The sequence below is a fragment of the Marmota flaviventris genome, chromosome X (assembly GCF_047511675.1).
Source record: "Marmota flaviventris isolate mMarFla1 chromosome X, mMarFla1.hap1, whole genome shotgun sequence".
In the NCBI taxonomy this organism is placed as follows: Eukaryota; Metazoa; Chordata; class Mammalia; order Rodentia; family Sciuridae; genus Marmota; species Marmota flaviventris.
The window spans coordinates 88,303,788-88,320,159 of record NC_092518.1 but is presented as its reverse complement, the minus strand read 5'-3'; the positions used below and the strand labels follow the sequence as shown (position 1 = coordinate 88,320,159).

General features: G+C 38.6%; 1 long non-coding RNA gene across 2 annotated transcripts in view; it reads left to right on the top strand.

Moving 5' to 3' along the window:
- Positions 1–16,372, top strand: part of LOC114089707 (uncharacterized) — a 93,415-nt gene that overhangs the window by 21,815 nt on the left and 55,228 nt on the right. Inside the window, exons 6-9 of one of the 2 annotated variants that reach the window (XR_011705684.1) lie at positions 2,033–2,171; positions 9,109–9,347; positions 10,922–11,034; positions 12,078–12,218. This is a non-coding gene — a long non-coding RNA (uncharacterized lncRNA). The remainder of the gene's footprint in view (positions 1–2,032; positions 2,172–9,108; positions 9,348–10,921; positions 11,035–12,077; positions 12,219–16,372) is intronic. The other variant, XR_011705685.1, reaches the window with a different exon arrangement.

Here is a 16,372-nt window from a genome sequence, read left to right as displayed (position 1 = left end):
TTTGCCTTTCTTATAATTTTATGTAAACAGATTCATATATGTATTCACTTTTGTCTGGCTTCTTATATTCAACCTATTAATTTTAGATTTATCCATATTGTTACATGATTAACTATTTCCATTTTAATTGCTGAGCACTACTCCATTATATAGATATGCCACAATTTGGTTTTATCTATCCACTTTATTATGGATGATGAGCTTTCATTGTGTATAAATTCTCTCTCTCTCTCTCTCTCTCTCTCTCTCTCTCTCTCTATATATATATATATATATATATATATATATATATATATATATATGATTTCTTTGTCTAGAGTACATAACTAGGAATGCAGTGGCTGGAGCCTATGGTAGACATAAAATAATTATCGTCAGAAACTGCCAAAATCTTTTCCAAAGTGGTTGTATCATTTTTCATTCTTGTGAGCAATATATGAGAGTTCATTCTCCACAGGCTTGTCAACAATTGGTATGGTCAGTCTTTTTTAATTTTAGCCATGTTCATGGGAGTGTAGTGGTATCTCATTGTAGTTTTAATTTATATTTCTAAAACAATGATGTTGAACATATTTTCATATGATTATTTGCTATTTATATATATTATTTGGTGAAGTGTCTGTTCACATTGTTTTCCTATTTATTTATTGTGTCTTTTTTTCTTTTTATTGATTTCTAATTTCTGGATATGTTACTAGTCAGACATATTACTTTCATACACTTTTTTTCAAAGTTATTTTATTTCTTTATTTAATTTTGGTACTGGGTATTGGACCCATGGATGCTTTAACATTGAGCTACATACATCTCCAGCCATTTTTTTTTTAACATTTTGAGACAGGGTCTTGATAAGAGGCCTAGGTTAGCCTCCAGCTTGCAATCCTCCTGCTTCAGCCTCCCGAATCACTGGGGTTACAGACATGCATCACTGTACCCAGCTTTTTCACAATCATTGCTTCTCTTTTCATTATCTCAACCATGTTTTTGGAAGAGTAAAACTGTTTAATTTTGAGGAGGACCATTTATAATTTTCTTTCTTTAAAGTTAAGATGCTTCTATTGGTCTTATCTAAGTTTTACCTAACCCATGTTTATAAGGATTTTCTCCTGTGTTTCTTTACAGCAGCTTACACATTTAGGTTTTATGTTTAAGTGTCAGATTCAGTTTGAGTTCAGTTTTGTATGTGGTACAGTATATGTACCACAATTCATTTTTGGATATCCATTTGTGCTAGAACCATTTGTTGAAAAGGCCTTCCTTTCTCTCCTTAATTGCTTTTGCTCCTTTGTTGAAAATTAGTTGTCCATCCAGGAGTGAGTCTATTTCTGGACTCTTTATTCTGTTCCTTTGATGTAACAGGGTTCCACTTCATGCTTTGAGTGTAAACATTGCTGCCCCACCACCACAGGTGGATCACTTTAAAACTGGCATTTTTTTTTCTTATTTTTCCATTTTCTTCGTATTTATCCTCTCCACATCCCTAATGGCAGGGGAAACAAGACCAACATTTTTCCCAGCCCACGCTAAGCTATCATGTCCTTCACACCATGAACAATATCACTGCCCACAAGAATAAAGCAACTCCAAACCTGGGAGCTGGAGCAACAGCTCTCTCAAGGACATCCACTGGACACTAATTACTTATATCTACTGATAATGTTTGTATCCCAGTTCTTGTGTTCCTCCCTTAAAATTCCTGTGTTCCCACAGGCAGGGAGAATCAGCCTCTGGAACAGGAGTCCCCAGTGTTTCTACTTTGCTAATAAATCAATAAAACTTCTTCCTTTTTCTCAAAACCTGTCCTCATTATTAAATCGTCAGTGGAGACAAGGACCAAGCTTTGGTATCATACTTACCTACCTTGATACCAAAACCACAGTTTGATTACTGTAGGTTTATAAGGAATCTTGAAATCAGGTAGTATTTGTCCTCTAACTTGGTTCTTTTTCTAAGTCATTTGTTATAGTCTAGGTCCTTTTTATTTCTACATGATTTTAACATCAGTTTATAAATTTCTTTTAATTTTTTGTAGGACTTTTATTGAGATTGCACTGAATCTGTATATTAATTTGAGGAGAAGAGACATCTTAACAATTCTGAGTCCCATGAATACCATTTGTCTTCCACTTCTTTGAGTCTTCCTTAATTTTCTTGGCAATATTTTATAGGTGGTAAGTGTACAAATATTTTACATATGTGGATAGAGTATTCATAAATATTTCATACTTTGGTACTGCTATAAATGGCATTATTTCTTAAATAGCATTTATAATTCTTATATATTCACTGAACCATCAAAACAAATATTTAAAAATAGATATTGAGGAATCTTTTTTGTTTGAAAGTATATACTATTGTAGGATACTGTTTGATACTTAATAGGCATGGACATGTATTTCCATACCATCTTCAGAAATCATTAGCCATACATTGAAATAGAAAAAATGTCCCAGAGACAATATTGCAAATCATTTTCTGAAATATTGACTGCTAAAATAATATAGTTTAGTAGCTTTCAACTTTATGTATGCTATATTTGAATCTGTGAAAAATGTGAAGTTGTAATTTTTTCCCCCCAGTAAATTCACCTCAGAAAATTCTTGGAATCATGGATGATGAGGAGGCTGAGTCTATGTATTTGTCTATATAACTTTGTATATTGCTGAATCTTCTAGGAATGTGTATTGTAAGGTGTCCTTAAAGTTAATTACTGAGCATTATGTCTGCCCTATATAGTTCCTAGCATATTTTAGGATCAAGATGAGGGTGTTGTTTCCTTTTTCTTGTACTTCCTATCTTTGGATACTTAGGTTTCTTTTATTCTTTTGCAATAAAAGTAACATCACAATGAATATATATTACACACACACACACACACACACATATATATATATATTCATATTTGTATCTATACCACAATTTTCTGTTATTGACAGTACACATACATGCACTTTTTTTTAATTTCTGGAAATTGGTTTAGTGAGTCAAAGAATAAAAGCATATACAATTTTGGGAGATATTATCAAATTTCCCTTCATGGCAGTTACATTAGTTTCCTGTGTCTACTGTAACAAATCACCACAAACTTAGTTGTTTGAAGCAAGATAAATTAATTTTCTCGGAGATCTGGAAAGAGAAGAAGTCAGAAATTTGTTTTATTGGCCAAAATCAAGGTGTCAGCAGAGCCATGCTCTGGAGGCTTCATGGAAGAATCTGCACTGTACCTTTTCCAGCTTCTCATAGCTGCCAGCATTCCTTGGCCTATTGCTGCCCCCTCACCAATTTCTGCCTGCATGGTCATACTGTCTTCTCCTTTTCTACGAATGTCAAGCCTCCCTCTCTCCTCTCTCTTAAGGACACTTGTGACTATTTATAAGACCCACCCAACAATCTCATATGAGCTTCCTATTTCATCATGCTTAGCTTAATCACATTTTGAAGATCTTTTATCAGGTAAGGTAAGACTTACAGGTTCAACAAATTGTAATTGATAGCAATGGGAGCTATAAAATAATAAAATAAAATAATCATTTTATGGTAATCATATCATTTTGATCTCAATGGGCAGTGTAGAAAGTACTTTTTTCATTTCACATCCTCACCAACTGAATGTATTGACAGACTTTTCAATCTTTGTCAATTTAATATTGAGAAATCATACCTTACTGCAGTTTTAGTTGTATCTCTCTTATTTAAAGAAAGTTTGAGGGGCCAGGGATGTAGCTCCAAGGTAGTGTGTTTGCCTTACATGCATGAGGCCCTGGGTTTGATGCCCCAGCACCCCCCCAAAAAAGAAAGTTAGTTTGTGCCTCCTTTTGTAATTTTAAAGATAATTTAAATTTCTTGCTATTTATACCTTTTAAATATTGTTGATGGTAGTATTGGATTTTTAATGTCTCTATATCAGCTTTTATATAGATAGGAAATCAACACATTTTGGAGGTGTTAGCTGTCAATTTTCCCCCATTGTCTTTCTAGTGGCTATCATATTTTTGCTATGCAGTATTGTTATTTTTATTTTATATAGTCAATTATATCAATATTTTTACTTACAATCTTGGGTTTCAAGTCATAGTTAGGAAAGTTCTCCCCACCTCCAACTAATAGATGCCAACAGGGCTGGGCTCTCTATATAGGCTTTAGGGAAGAATCTCTGCTTTGCCCCTTCTAGTTTCCAGAATATTCTAACAATTGTAAGAGTTTTAGTTTTGATATTTATATCTATACCATTTGGAATTTATCCTAATTAAAAACTTAGAAATTGGTCTACTTTTGCTTCTTTTACCCATACAGCTATCTAGGTATCACCATAGCACACACTGCCACTGATTTGAAATGCTATTTGGATCATATTCTAAATTTCCAAATATAATTTAGCCCTTTGAAATTGACCACATATTCATTTCTTGTTGCCCATAGAACTCCTGAAATAACTCCAGTGGAATAGTATGTGTTATAAGTTCAAATATATATATATATATATATATTTATTCATTCCAGGGCTTGAGACAAGCTCAGATTATACTGTCCTGCTATCGTAGCCTCATGAGCCCTACTCAGCAACCCCTCTTAGTGATGAAGAGGAGATAGGAGAAGAAATTCTGCCCTTTTTGCCAAGATACCTTGGTGTAGGGCCACATGCGATGGTTGATCCCTGAAGCATGAGTGGGATCAGGAAGCAGCTCAGCTGTTGCCCTTGGGACCAGTAAGCTATAAAGAAGGAAAGTATGTAAACTAAACTGCTTAAAACAAATACTCTATTTCATCTCCTTTAATCTTAACTGCTACAGAGGTTTCCTGTTATTATTATCATTATTCATATCAGGGTACTGGCTTCAGGAGAGTTTAAGTAAATTAGGAAAACCCTTTGTGATCTTCCTTTGGGCAGGTTCTCCTAAATTGTCATAAAGTCTTCCAATTTGGTCTTCATGCCCTCTGGGCTCTGAATGATTTAATCTTCCTGGGGGTGGACATTACATGTTCTTGGGATGTTCAACCATATTTAAAAAGTATGGTCTGTTACATTTTTAAGTCACAATATTATTGAAATTGTAAAAAAAAATCTTCCTTAGCAGACATTATATGAAAACTTGGGAGAAACTGGTAAACTACACTTCAGATACTGGGTTAGTGTTCATGGTTTGTAAAATATACTCACAGATTTGCAAGCAAGTTCAACAGATAATTCACATAAAAATATACATGAATGGGATCTATCTCCATTTTGCCTTTTCTTTTATAATGAAAGGAGTATATTTTGCAAAGAATTATATGTCTTAAAACAATTTGTTTAATATGATATGGGTTCTTCTTGAAAAGTTCATATGTATGTTAAAATAGTTTCATCTGCTGTTGACCCCAATCTACATGTCATTCACTGATTTCTCTGAAAGAGGGATCTTTTAGTGTATGTTAAGGTGTTCACACTGTGGAGGGGTCCCTCTCAGAGAACAAGGCCTTCACTCTCCATTACCCCACCCCTACATAGGCTCCCCAGTCCTTCTTCTTTCATGCTCTCATAGTCATCCCCACTCCAGGACATTATGTACACAACTGCCCAGACATGATGCAGGTAGTTCATCCTTTCTGCCACTTCATTATAGCCCCACCACTGCTACCTGGTGTTTCAAGTTATAGATGCCCCTGAGCATGTCTTCACAGTCTTCTTTTACACCTACTAGGTTTCTGTGGCAGAAATAGAATCAGTCTGTACATAGATTCATAAGGTGATTTTTTCTAAGTTTTTTTTTTTTTTTTTAATTGGTGCATTATAGTTGTTCAGATGGTGGAATTTGTTATGTATTCTTACTGGCACACATATAACAGTATAATTTGGCCAATATAATTCCCCAGTATTTTCCCTTTCTCTCCCTTCCACTATCCCCCTGTTCCCTTTCTGCTACCGATCTCCCTTGGATTCATATTCTGTCTTCATTGCAGTTTTTGTATTTGTTTTTCCTTGCACCCACAGCTTTGTATAGAGGTTTGATGATGGAGGAACATTGGTGCCACCTGGTGACAGAATTATGAACTGCAACTTGAACACCCTTAAGTAGGTAGATGGGAGGGAGAGGCTGTGGCCCAAGACTACCTACAGAACTTTCTGGAAGTTTTTGTGGAAAGGGGGACATTCCCAGGATGCAAGGATACAGACAGCCTTCAGATGGAAAGTTCTGAAGAGAAAGCTCTATGTGAGAGGAATAAAAAGATCATTTAAAGTTCTATGCTTTGAGATCTCTTCATGAATAGCTAGAGATTTATATAAGAATAAATAGAACCAGGACATTTATTACCTTAGTAACCTGCCTTTACTCTTTTTTAAATTTATTTTTTTAGTTGTAGTTGGACACAATACCTTTATTTATTTATTTTTATGTGGTGCTGAGGATCACATCCAGGGCCTCTCACATGCTAGGCAAGTGCTCTACCACTGAGCCACAACCCCAGCCCCTGCCTTTACTCTTATTATGACCATTTTTTCCCATTTCAGGGATGTTATACTGTACCCAGCTCTTTTGTAAGCATTTTTATGCATAGTTCCTGAAAGTATCCTTTCAAACCACAGGCAAATATAAAATTTTGTACTAATATAAAGTATTCAAGATATGATTAATTTATATTCCTTATATTACAGTGAATAAGTACCTGTATCTCTATGTTATCAAACTTTAAATAAAGATGTGGATGCAAGGAGGAAAAACCTACTAAAACTCTCATAGAAGTCAGCAAATGAATTGCAGGGAGATCAGTGGTGTGTTTTAGTAGCACATTTCTATGATAAAATTTGAAATTGCAAGATATTTTCAACATTTTTATATAAACCAGTGTTTCCTGATAACATGCCCCAAATTTTATTTCATCAGTACCTGTACTGATGTTTGTATGCACACTAATAAAAATTGATCAATCTTATTAGATAGTATATATTAATGGTGTTAAATTTCCATGGTCTTTGATTAAGCCATCTCAACTGTGGAATTTACCTTCCTTATGTGGCAGGAAAAGTCCCCTATCTTCACTTATCCCTGAAGTAGGTGGACACTTACAACCCCTTGGGGGAAAAAGGAAACTGTGGACTCTGACCTTTTGCAACTTCCTTAATCTGACAAAGTTCCCCTGTCTGCCAAAAGTAAGCCTGCCAAAAATATCTGACAAACTCTTCCCATGATGAGGCCCCAATAAACCCTATAAAACTCAGACCCTTGTTGTAGCCAGTCACCATTTTCCTCTTGAAAATGTGCCCCTCCGCTACTTAATAAAGAATTGCTAGTCCATTGAGGTCTATCTTTGTTTCTTTTCCTTTTTACTTTCTCTTTCATTTGCTTTCAGTTCCATCCTGATAAGGGCAGAGAAGGCCACTTCCCTAGCTAACTCAGAGTCTTCAAGCCCCCTATACCTCAGGGATTGTTTTATAATGTAGCTTTTTAAAAATAATTATTTAGGTATGGCAAGCCCAGGAGATCAGAAGACCTCTGCTGTGGAGAAGAGTTTGCTACTCACAGTTGAGAGAACCTTCAAGCCACACAAGTCCACATAGGGAAGCACTAGTTTAGGTCAGGAGGCAGAGAGAACAGGAGATAAGGACACTATTATGTTGAGTTCATCAGGAAGGGACTGAAATCAAAGTATACAAGTTTAGGGCTGGCTACATTTAATTTCTTTTGGCTATGGGGTGGGGAGCTGTCATGATTTTTCTGTTTCAGTCACTAGGGTGATTAGGACAGGAAATTATTGGCCTGCAGTTTAAAAGCTCAAAACCATATATATGCTTGAGGGAAGGCCTGGATGTGTTGGTTTATATATGAAAGGCACACTCCCAGGTGAGTTATGTTCTAGCTCTAGGAATTAGCTAACTCAGAAGGGCTTTCCTTCTCTTGTAAGCAAGGACTCAGATGCCATATCATCAAGTATGCAGTAAATAAGGAGAAATAGTTAATACATCCAGCCATCCCTTCAGTCAAACAGGAAAATCTGCCTCATGATTGAGATGGACCATCCACAGAGTCACCACAAGTGTTGATATGGGGCAGTGCTCAGGTACATACTCCTGAAGAGACCTTCAGACCTCCCCACTCATCCCTGTCTGGGAGAAATTCCCCTTTCTCTCTCTTATCTGTGTCTTCTGAGGCCCTACCCCTCTCCACCATATACCAGTAGCTCATTATTTCCTTTAAATTCATGTTTCTTTCAAGGGTGGAAGAAACATTGCCTTCAGACAGCTTCTGTCTCCAGCCCTGCCATAAACCTCCACTGAGGAAAAGGGAAGGGGCACCATGCTTGGTTCTCTGCTGCAGGGAAAGCAAACACAGGGGGAACAGAGATTAACCTCTTCTACAGTGTGAGTCCTGACACATTTGCTGCAGACATGCCACCAGCAACTCAAGGTGCCCAGGCTAGCAGGTTCTCTCCCTGAATCTGGTAGTAGGCCTCTACCAGAGATGAACAACCTCTTTGTCATCTACCTCTGTTGTTAGGAGTATATTCTTTGTATTCACACACATCCCTAAAGAGGGTGCTACCTGTCACGAGGATTAAATGCATCCATATACCCTAAGAGTGTAGCATTGGGCTCAGTTAAAAATCTGGTCCTAAGCTCTAGCTTATTTTCTCTCTAGAGCTAGAAACTCATATGGCTCCTTGAGTCCCATCATGCAAATCCTCTTAACCAAGTGGCAGGTCTCAATCACATTGGGATGCCCTTCCCAATCCTCCCCTGTTGGTAAAGCTAATACTTCTTTATTTAAGGCTATTTAATAAATGACATCATAACAATATGGGCCTTAGAGAATTGATATACCCATTTGCCACCAATAGTGTATCCATTGCCTCTTTATTCCACCAAGAAAAAGTGCTACCAGCTTTTGATTTTTGTGCCAATCCGATCTGCTTGTTTTCCCCTGTCCTGCCAGATTGCAAGAGTGCTCTCAGAAGGTTAATAAACTTGCATATTCACAGGCTTTATCCACTATAGTTGCCAGATTTAGCACATAAAAATAAAAGATACCTAGTTGAATTTGAATTTCAGATAAAATTACATTACATTCCACATTCACTAAAATTATTCCTTCTTTATCCAGAATTCATATTGTGTTTCCTCTTTTTCATCAGGCAACCCTCCATAGGGAGAGCTCTTTGTCTAACCAATGTGCTCCATGCAACCAATAGCCCTAGATGGATTCAAAGCAGATGCCAGGACCAGCCATCATCCACATCAGGGAGCTCTCTGGATGTAACAGATGAGTGGAGCCTCCAGATGCCAGCAGCACTAGATGACAGACACCACATGTAGCAGAAAGTGCCCAGTTGAGCCCAGCCACCAGAAACAAGCCACTTATAAGGAGAAAGAGGTGAATTAGCTCACAGTTTTGGAAGTTGAATGCACAACACTTGTAGATTAGAACTGGTGAAGGTCCCATGGCAGATGGCAGTGGCAGGAGCATATGCAGGAGCAAGATTACACCTGGAACAAGGAAGCAGAGAGAGCTGCATGGGCCAGGCCAGCAATCCTCTCCTAAGAACTCAAGGACTCGCACCTCTGAGAAGACAGTTAACCATGGCAGTTGGTGGAAGGCTCAGACTTGACACAGGAGAGTATTTAGTGGCCCCTTAAAGACCTGAGCCTTTAAAAGCAACACCATAGGAATAGTTAGGGAATCGGCAGACACAGAAAGAGAAGAGTTGTGGGCCTGCCACCCCTGAAGAGCAGAACAGAAACATGCTCTTAAAGGGGCTGCTTACTAACAATGTTGCAGGGATGGGGCCTCTGGGAAAGCAAGGCAGTTCAAAGACCCCCCCCCCCACTAAACCCAATACTTGCAAAAAAGCCAGAAATATTTCATACATGTCCCTCATATTAACAGGCATCAGTTTATTAGAATAGGTGGGAAAGGGGATAAGGGAGCGAGCAGGTCCTCTCAGAGAATAAATGGATATCATGCCTCTCTTGCACTCCAGTTTTATTGAGGGATCCCAGAGAAGTTTCCAGAGAGTCCCACCAAGGTTCACCTTTTGACTTTTGACTGACAGTAGAATAATATCAGACTTTCAAGTCTCTGCTGCCATGACAACAAGAGGTCATTTTGGCCCATGCTGCCTGGTTCCAACTGGATTCATCTTATCTCCCTGAGTTCCAGAATCTGGTGTTATAAAGATCACAGAAGTCTCCCCCTTCAGGTTAGCCTGCATTCTTCTCATGGACATCATTTCAGACCTGCATTTCTTCTGCAGATAATAAGTAGTTTGCTAAGGAATGTGACATATCCTGTCCACTTAAGCCAGGCAGGGCTACAGGTAAATTGCTTCTTGGAAAATAAAGCATGTGGGGGTCAGCACATTAGACCCATTTTATAGAATTAGTCTCTTAACCTCATGTTCCCAGCACACACATCTGTCTGTCCCTATCATCAAGAGACTTAAAGGGATGGCCTGGATTGTGGGCTCCCTGTTTCTCTTTACAGTCTCAGCCATCATGTGAATCATTCTTGCCATACAACAGGAGTGGGTGTGTACAGAGTTTAGATGTGTTTTAGTCATGGATGCTCCTCCACGTGGAAGAAAATATCAGGAATGGAGGATAAGAATTCCCCAGAATAAACTATTGTATGGTTGATTTGACTAGGATTCTGCCCGATAAATGCATATATCATTATAGATCTGCATCCCAGATATAACTCAAATGTCATTTTTGGTGTTCCTAGTTCATTTAGACCCATGACTATGGACAGCCTCTGAGTTTCTGCCACAGATGGGCAAACTAGATAGGATGGTATGTGAGTTTTACATGTTCCTCTCAGAAGGCTAGCTCAATTGCAAAAGCACTAGGAGACATCCATCCCTGTTTGTGTGTACTGATGATACCCGTCTAAGATAATTTTTAAAGCCAGTACAATTCCACAATTCTCTCATTATTATGTTTTCTCAGGAGTCCTAAATTGTGAAGGGAAGGACAAGGGAACAGAAGGAAGACTGACTGGAAGGAAGACAAGGAAACAGAACGAAGACTGCTCTGTTTCCAGAGCAGCGTCCGGGCTCCAGGTGTTTGGACTCAGCGGAGGGTGTGGGTGCCCTGCGGTGGTGGGTGATCCTCCCTGGGGTGTGGGAGATAAAGGGATCCCAGACCCAAGTCGCCTCGTTCCTGCTCTGGGACTCGGAGCCCGGCTGACTTGAGAGGGAGAGAGATGTGGGACTCTCCTGGCCAAAGGAAGCATGACATGACGGCCTGTGTGATAATTGAGGGATCTTAAATGTCTGTATGAATTTAGGCCACTTCTTATTCCTTTTTCAAATTTGTACTTAGAGTGGGCCAGGGTGTCCTGTACCTCCTTAAGGAGTTGAACTCCTCTGAAAGAGTGGGCAGAGTTTTTCCCATTGCCTGAGACTGAGTCTGAGCCTAGTTCCTCTAATTATTACAGTTTCTCAGGAGGCGACCTGAAGAGTGAAGGTGTTTTGCTTTTAGATAAGGGTGAGGGGACAAAGAGGAGGCCTGCCTAGAAGAATTTCTGATGCGCAGGAGGGTCTGCCCAGGTTCTGTGCACTGTGGTTGCCATAGAAACGTGACGTCATTGTGGCGACAGTGAGGACATTCTGAAGGAGACGGAGTTGCTTTCTTGAGAAAATGCCTGGCCCGCCTTCAGCAGAGGGTGTAGGTGCCTGGCGGTAGGGGCTGACCCTCCCTGGGCGGTGTGGGAAGACGAAGGTACCTCACACCCCAGTTGCCTAGTTCGCGCTCTGGGATTTGGTGCCCAGCAGCTGGAGGGGAGAGGGATGAGAGACACTCCTGGCCTCAGGCAGCGTGATGTCCTGCTACTTGTGCCCTAGACCTACTTTCCGTGAAAGGCAGGGTGCAGAAGGATAATACAGGGAATGGCTCTCTGAGCCCAGTTTGCCCTTGGTAAATCGGGGGCAAGAATGCTCAGCTACAGGATTGCTGGGACCTTTCGTGATAACACACATGTAAGCCCCATTGCTCTGGTTATTGTGGGATCACTAATGCTCACTTCAGTACCTAGCATGGTTCCACGGATATAATTATTCCAATAAAGCATAGTAATTTCTGGATTCTGTATCTTCCTGGACAGTTCTTCATCTGGTGATTGAGCTCATATCAGGTGTCTGAAGAAGATAGTTTCTGAGGTTGTGGGTCATGATGGCTGCTGAAGCTTCTACTCCAGATCTGAAGGGTAGCAGTGCTCAGGAGACCCCAGACACTTCCATCCCTGGTAAGATATAATGCCTAGCTCAAGTTAGTTCATAGATCTGAACAGTAGTGTATGGTGGACTAGCATACATGAGGTTCACAGAATGGCCAGAAAGTAGAGAAGCTACTTTGATCTTATCCTTGAAGAGGTTTAGCAGGTAGAATTTGCCTTCAGCGGGTACCATGCTTTGTAGTAGTCCCTGAGGCCCATCTTAGTGATACTTTTCACTGTCAGAAAGTAATGAATAGTTCCCTAAGGTACACGCTGTTTAACACACATATAAATATATTTTCTGGCTATTATAATCAACAAATCTCATATATCTCTCATATGGGTGTGGAAATATGTAATTGATTACAAGGAAGCTCTTTCTAGCAATTTGAGATTGTAACATGAATGCTTCCCAAGTAGCTACAGTTTTAACTATTGTCTAATCATTATTTTTAAGTCAGAAATATTCTAAGTATTAGCTTAAAATGTCACTTTTAAGAATTTTAAAAACATTTAAATAATAATTACTTGTGTATTTGTCCTGTCATAGTGAGACCCAGTAACATTTCAAATGACCAGGTGCTCTTAAGTACTACTATAATTATATTCCCAGAACATCACATTTTCAGAACATTCTCTCCTTACCATGCTCTATCCCCAGCAACCACTTAATATTTTGTTAACAGATTAGTTTTTATTTTTATACTTTCACATGAATGGAATCAGATTGCTTTTACTTTTTTGATCTGGATTATTTTATTCAGCTTATATATTTGTTTTAGTTTTTAAAATTATCTTAGCCATGAATATATGAATCAGCAGAAGCATTATTTCTGAATATGTGAGAAAGAATTTCTTGAGTATTCAGTATGTACTATCCACTAGAGGAAGACTTGTGTATGGGAAACAGGGAAACAGGGGATTACCAGTTCTTTTGTCAAACACCTAAATATCCATTTTATATACACTGAAGGAAAAGCACTTAATAGGTTTATATTCAAATTTATGATAATAATAAATATTTTACAAATGAATAAAACAATTTGGAGTTATTAAACTTTCCCCCCAAAAGGATACTATATGGAGGGAATAAATTTGTCTCCACCCTCTGAATTGCTGTGTTGAAGCCCTACTGCAGAATTGGATATTATTTGTATGTATAAACTTTTTAGGAGATAATTAGGTTTACATGAGGTCATGAGGGTAGCCTTATAAGAACAGAGATGTGAAATATCTGTCACTCACTCAGCCATGTGAGGATGCCACAAGAAGACAGTATACGCAGACTAGGACGAGGGCCTTTGCTAGATAAAAATACTGCATCCACCTTGAACTCCAACTATCCAGCCTCCAGAACTATTAAAATAAATGTTTGTTCTTTAAAATAACCAGTTATTGTATTCTGTGATAGCAGCCCTGACTAAACCAAGGGATGATAACATAGTAGTATTTTTCCCTATTGTAAATCAAGCTTTTGGGCTTTGATAATGATAAAAACCAAACCATAGTAATGGCTTGGGTCCTAGGTATATTTTTTGTACCTACATATTTAATGTCAATAATGAGAAAGAAAGTGAATAAGTAAATAGTAATCACATGAATATTTTTATTTCAGTAATTAAAAAGAGGTATTCCATATACACTAGTCTTTAGATATAATTTTTTTCATTCTTATTTACTAACAATGTAAATTTCTATCCTACTTGCTGAAGAATTTAACAAATAGATCATTTTTTATCCCGTGGTAATGGCATCCAGGAGAATCTTTTGCTAGCTACTGTAAACTCCTTTTCTCAGATTTTAAGGGGTGGTTAGAATTCACAAAATATATTTTACAGTGTGACTTTGTACCATTATACAAGTCTGAGTTTTCTGTCTCAGATGACTAACTGCATAACATGGTATACGAGTTTTTCATGTTCCCCTTAGAAAGCTAGCTCAACTCCAAGAGCCCCTAGGAGACATCCATCCTTGGGTCTCTGTGTACTGATGATACTTCTTTTTTTTTTTTTAATTGTTGTTTGTAGTTGTACATGGACAGAATGCCTTTATTTTATTTGTATATAGTGCTAAGGATCAAACCCAGTGCCTTGCACATGCTAGGCCAGCTCTCTTCCGCTGATCCCCAGCCCCAGCCCCTGATGATACTTCTTTGAGGTCATTTTTAAGCCAAGACAATACATACTTTGCTCCAACAACCTGGGAGGAATGCTCCCAATTTCCTGTATTCCTGCCTAGATTCTCTCATTAGTATGTTGTTTTGGGTTCCCTGAAGGGTGAAGGCATTTTGACTAAAGAGAGAGACAAGGGGACAGAAGGGAATGTCTGCATGGAAGGCTTTTTCCTAGAATAGGAACATTTGGTGCATTGTGGTTGCTACTGTGACAACATTCCAAAGGAAACACAACCAACTTGCTCTAATTGGAGAGCAGCCTACCACTTCTGGTTGTTTGGACTTAGTGGAGGGTGTGGGTGCCCTTGTGGTGAGGGCTGAGCCTCTCTGGGGTGTGGGGAGATGAAGGGATCCCAGACGCAAGTTGTCTCATTCCTGATCTGGGACTCATAGCTCTGCTGACTTGAGAGGAGAGAGATGGGGGACCCTCTTGTCCTCAGACAATGTGATGTCCTGCTCCAGGGTGTCCTGGATTTACTTTCCATGTGAAGGGATGCAGGTGGATAAGACAGGGAATTGCCCTCTGCAGCCAAGCTTCTCTGTAAAATGGGGGCAAGAATGCTCAGCAACAGAATTAATGGGTTCTTCAATGATGATACATGGGAGAATCCCATAGCTTTGTGCTTTTTGTGGGAGCATAAATGCCTGTATCAGCCATGTGTGGTGGTGCATGCCTGTAATCCCAGTGGCTCAGGAGGCTGAGGTAGGAAGATGTCAAGTTCAAAGCCAGCCTCAGCAAAAATGAGGCACTAAGCAACTCAGTGAGACCCTTTCTCTAAATAAAATACAAAATAGGCCTGGGGATGCAGCTCAGTGGTTGAATGCCCCTGAGTTCAATACCCAGTACCAAAAAATTAAAAAAAATAATAAATGTCTGTATCAATTTAGGCCCTTTTTATTCCTTTTCAATTTTATTTTTTTAAATATTTTTTTAGTTGTCAAGGGACTTAATTTACTTATATGTGGTGTTGAGAATTGAACCCAGTGCCTAACACATGCTAGGCAAGCATTCTACCACTGAGCTACAACCCAGCCCTTAGCTTTTTATTTTGAGATGATCTTTGTAAGTTGCGTAGGGCTTTGCTAAATTGCTGAGACTTCCTTTGAACTAGGCAGTCTTCCTGCCTCAGCCTTCTGAGCCGCTGGTATGAAATGCATGTGCCATCACCCCCAGGCAGGTAACATGTCTTTAGATGTAGTATCTTGCATATGCATGAGCTAATAAATGTATAATCTTTTTTCCCTATTTACTGAAAATGTTAATAGATTGTCTTATACCAAAATAATGTTAGTAAAGTGCAGCAGAACATTTTACTTATATAGACTGGTGTTTTTCAAAATATTTTTACTAGAATTCACACAAAATATATTTTATATTTTAATTTAATACAAATATGCATATTTATAACTGAAACCAATGAACAATTCCTGACTACTTGTGCTCCAGTATATATTTATTCCATTCATCTCTAGCCTATGTTTAGTTTCCTTTAAAAATAATGAAAATGACCTAATAAATTGATTTTATAACCCACTAATGGGTTGCCACTGGCTTTGTGAAGACACTTCTAGACTAATCTTCAAGATACAGCTCAAGTTCAGATACCACTAGTTGATGGACCCTGCCTTCCTCCATATACATGGGTGACTGATAGTCTAGGTATTCCTCCTCAGGGCCACTATCAGCCATTTAAATGAAGGCATGCTTCTGTTAATAAACATTAACACCTACACTTTTGATCCCATAGCCATAATTTTCTAATCACAAATAACTCTTTCAGCTTAAACCCTTCACAATGCTACAAGATTTACCCAGTCTTCTTTGACTTTGTTTTCATTCTTATCCCAGGGAGGGAAATTCTGCTCAGAGATTTCCCAGCCTGGCTGCCTACTATTGCCTCTTCCTTCTTTTTCACAAATTTTTATGGAGATAAAATTTATATAATATAAAATTCACCCTTTTAACCATTTTAAATTGAGCAATTATGTGGGGTTTAGGATATAAACTGTG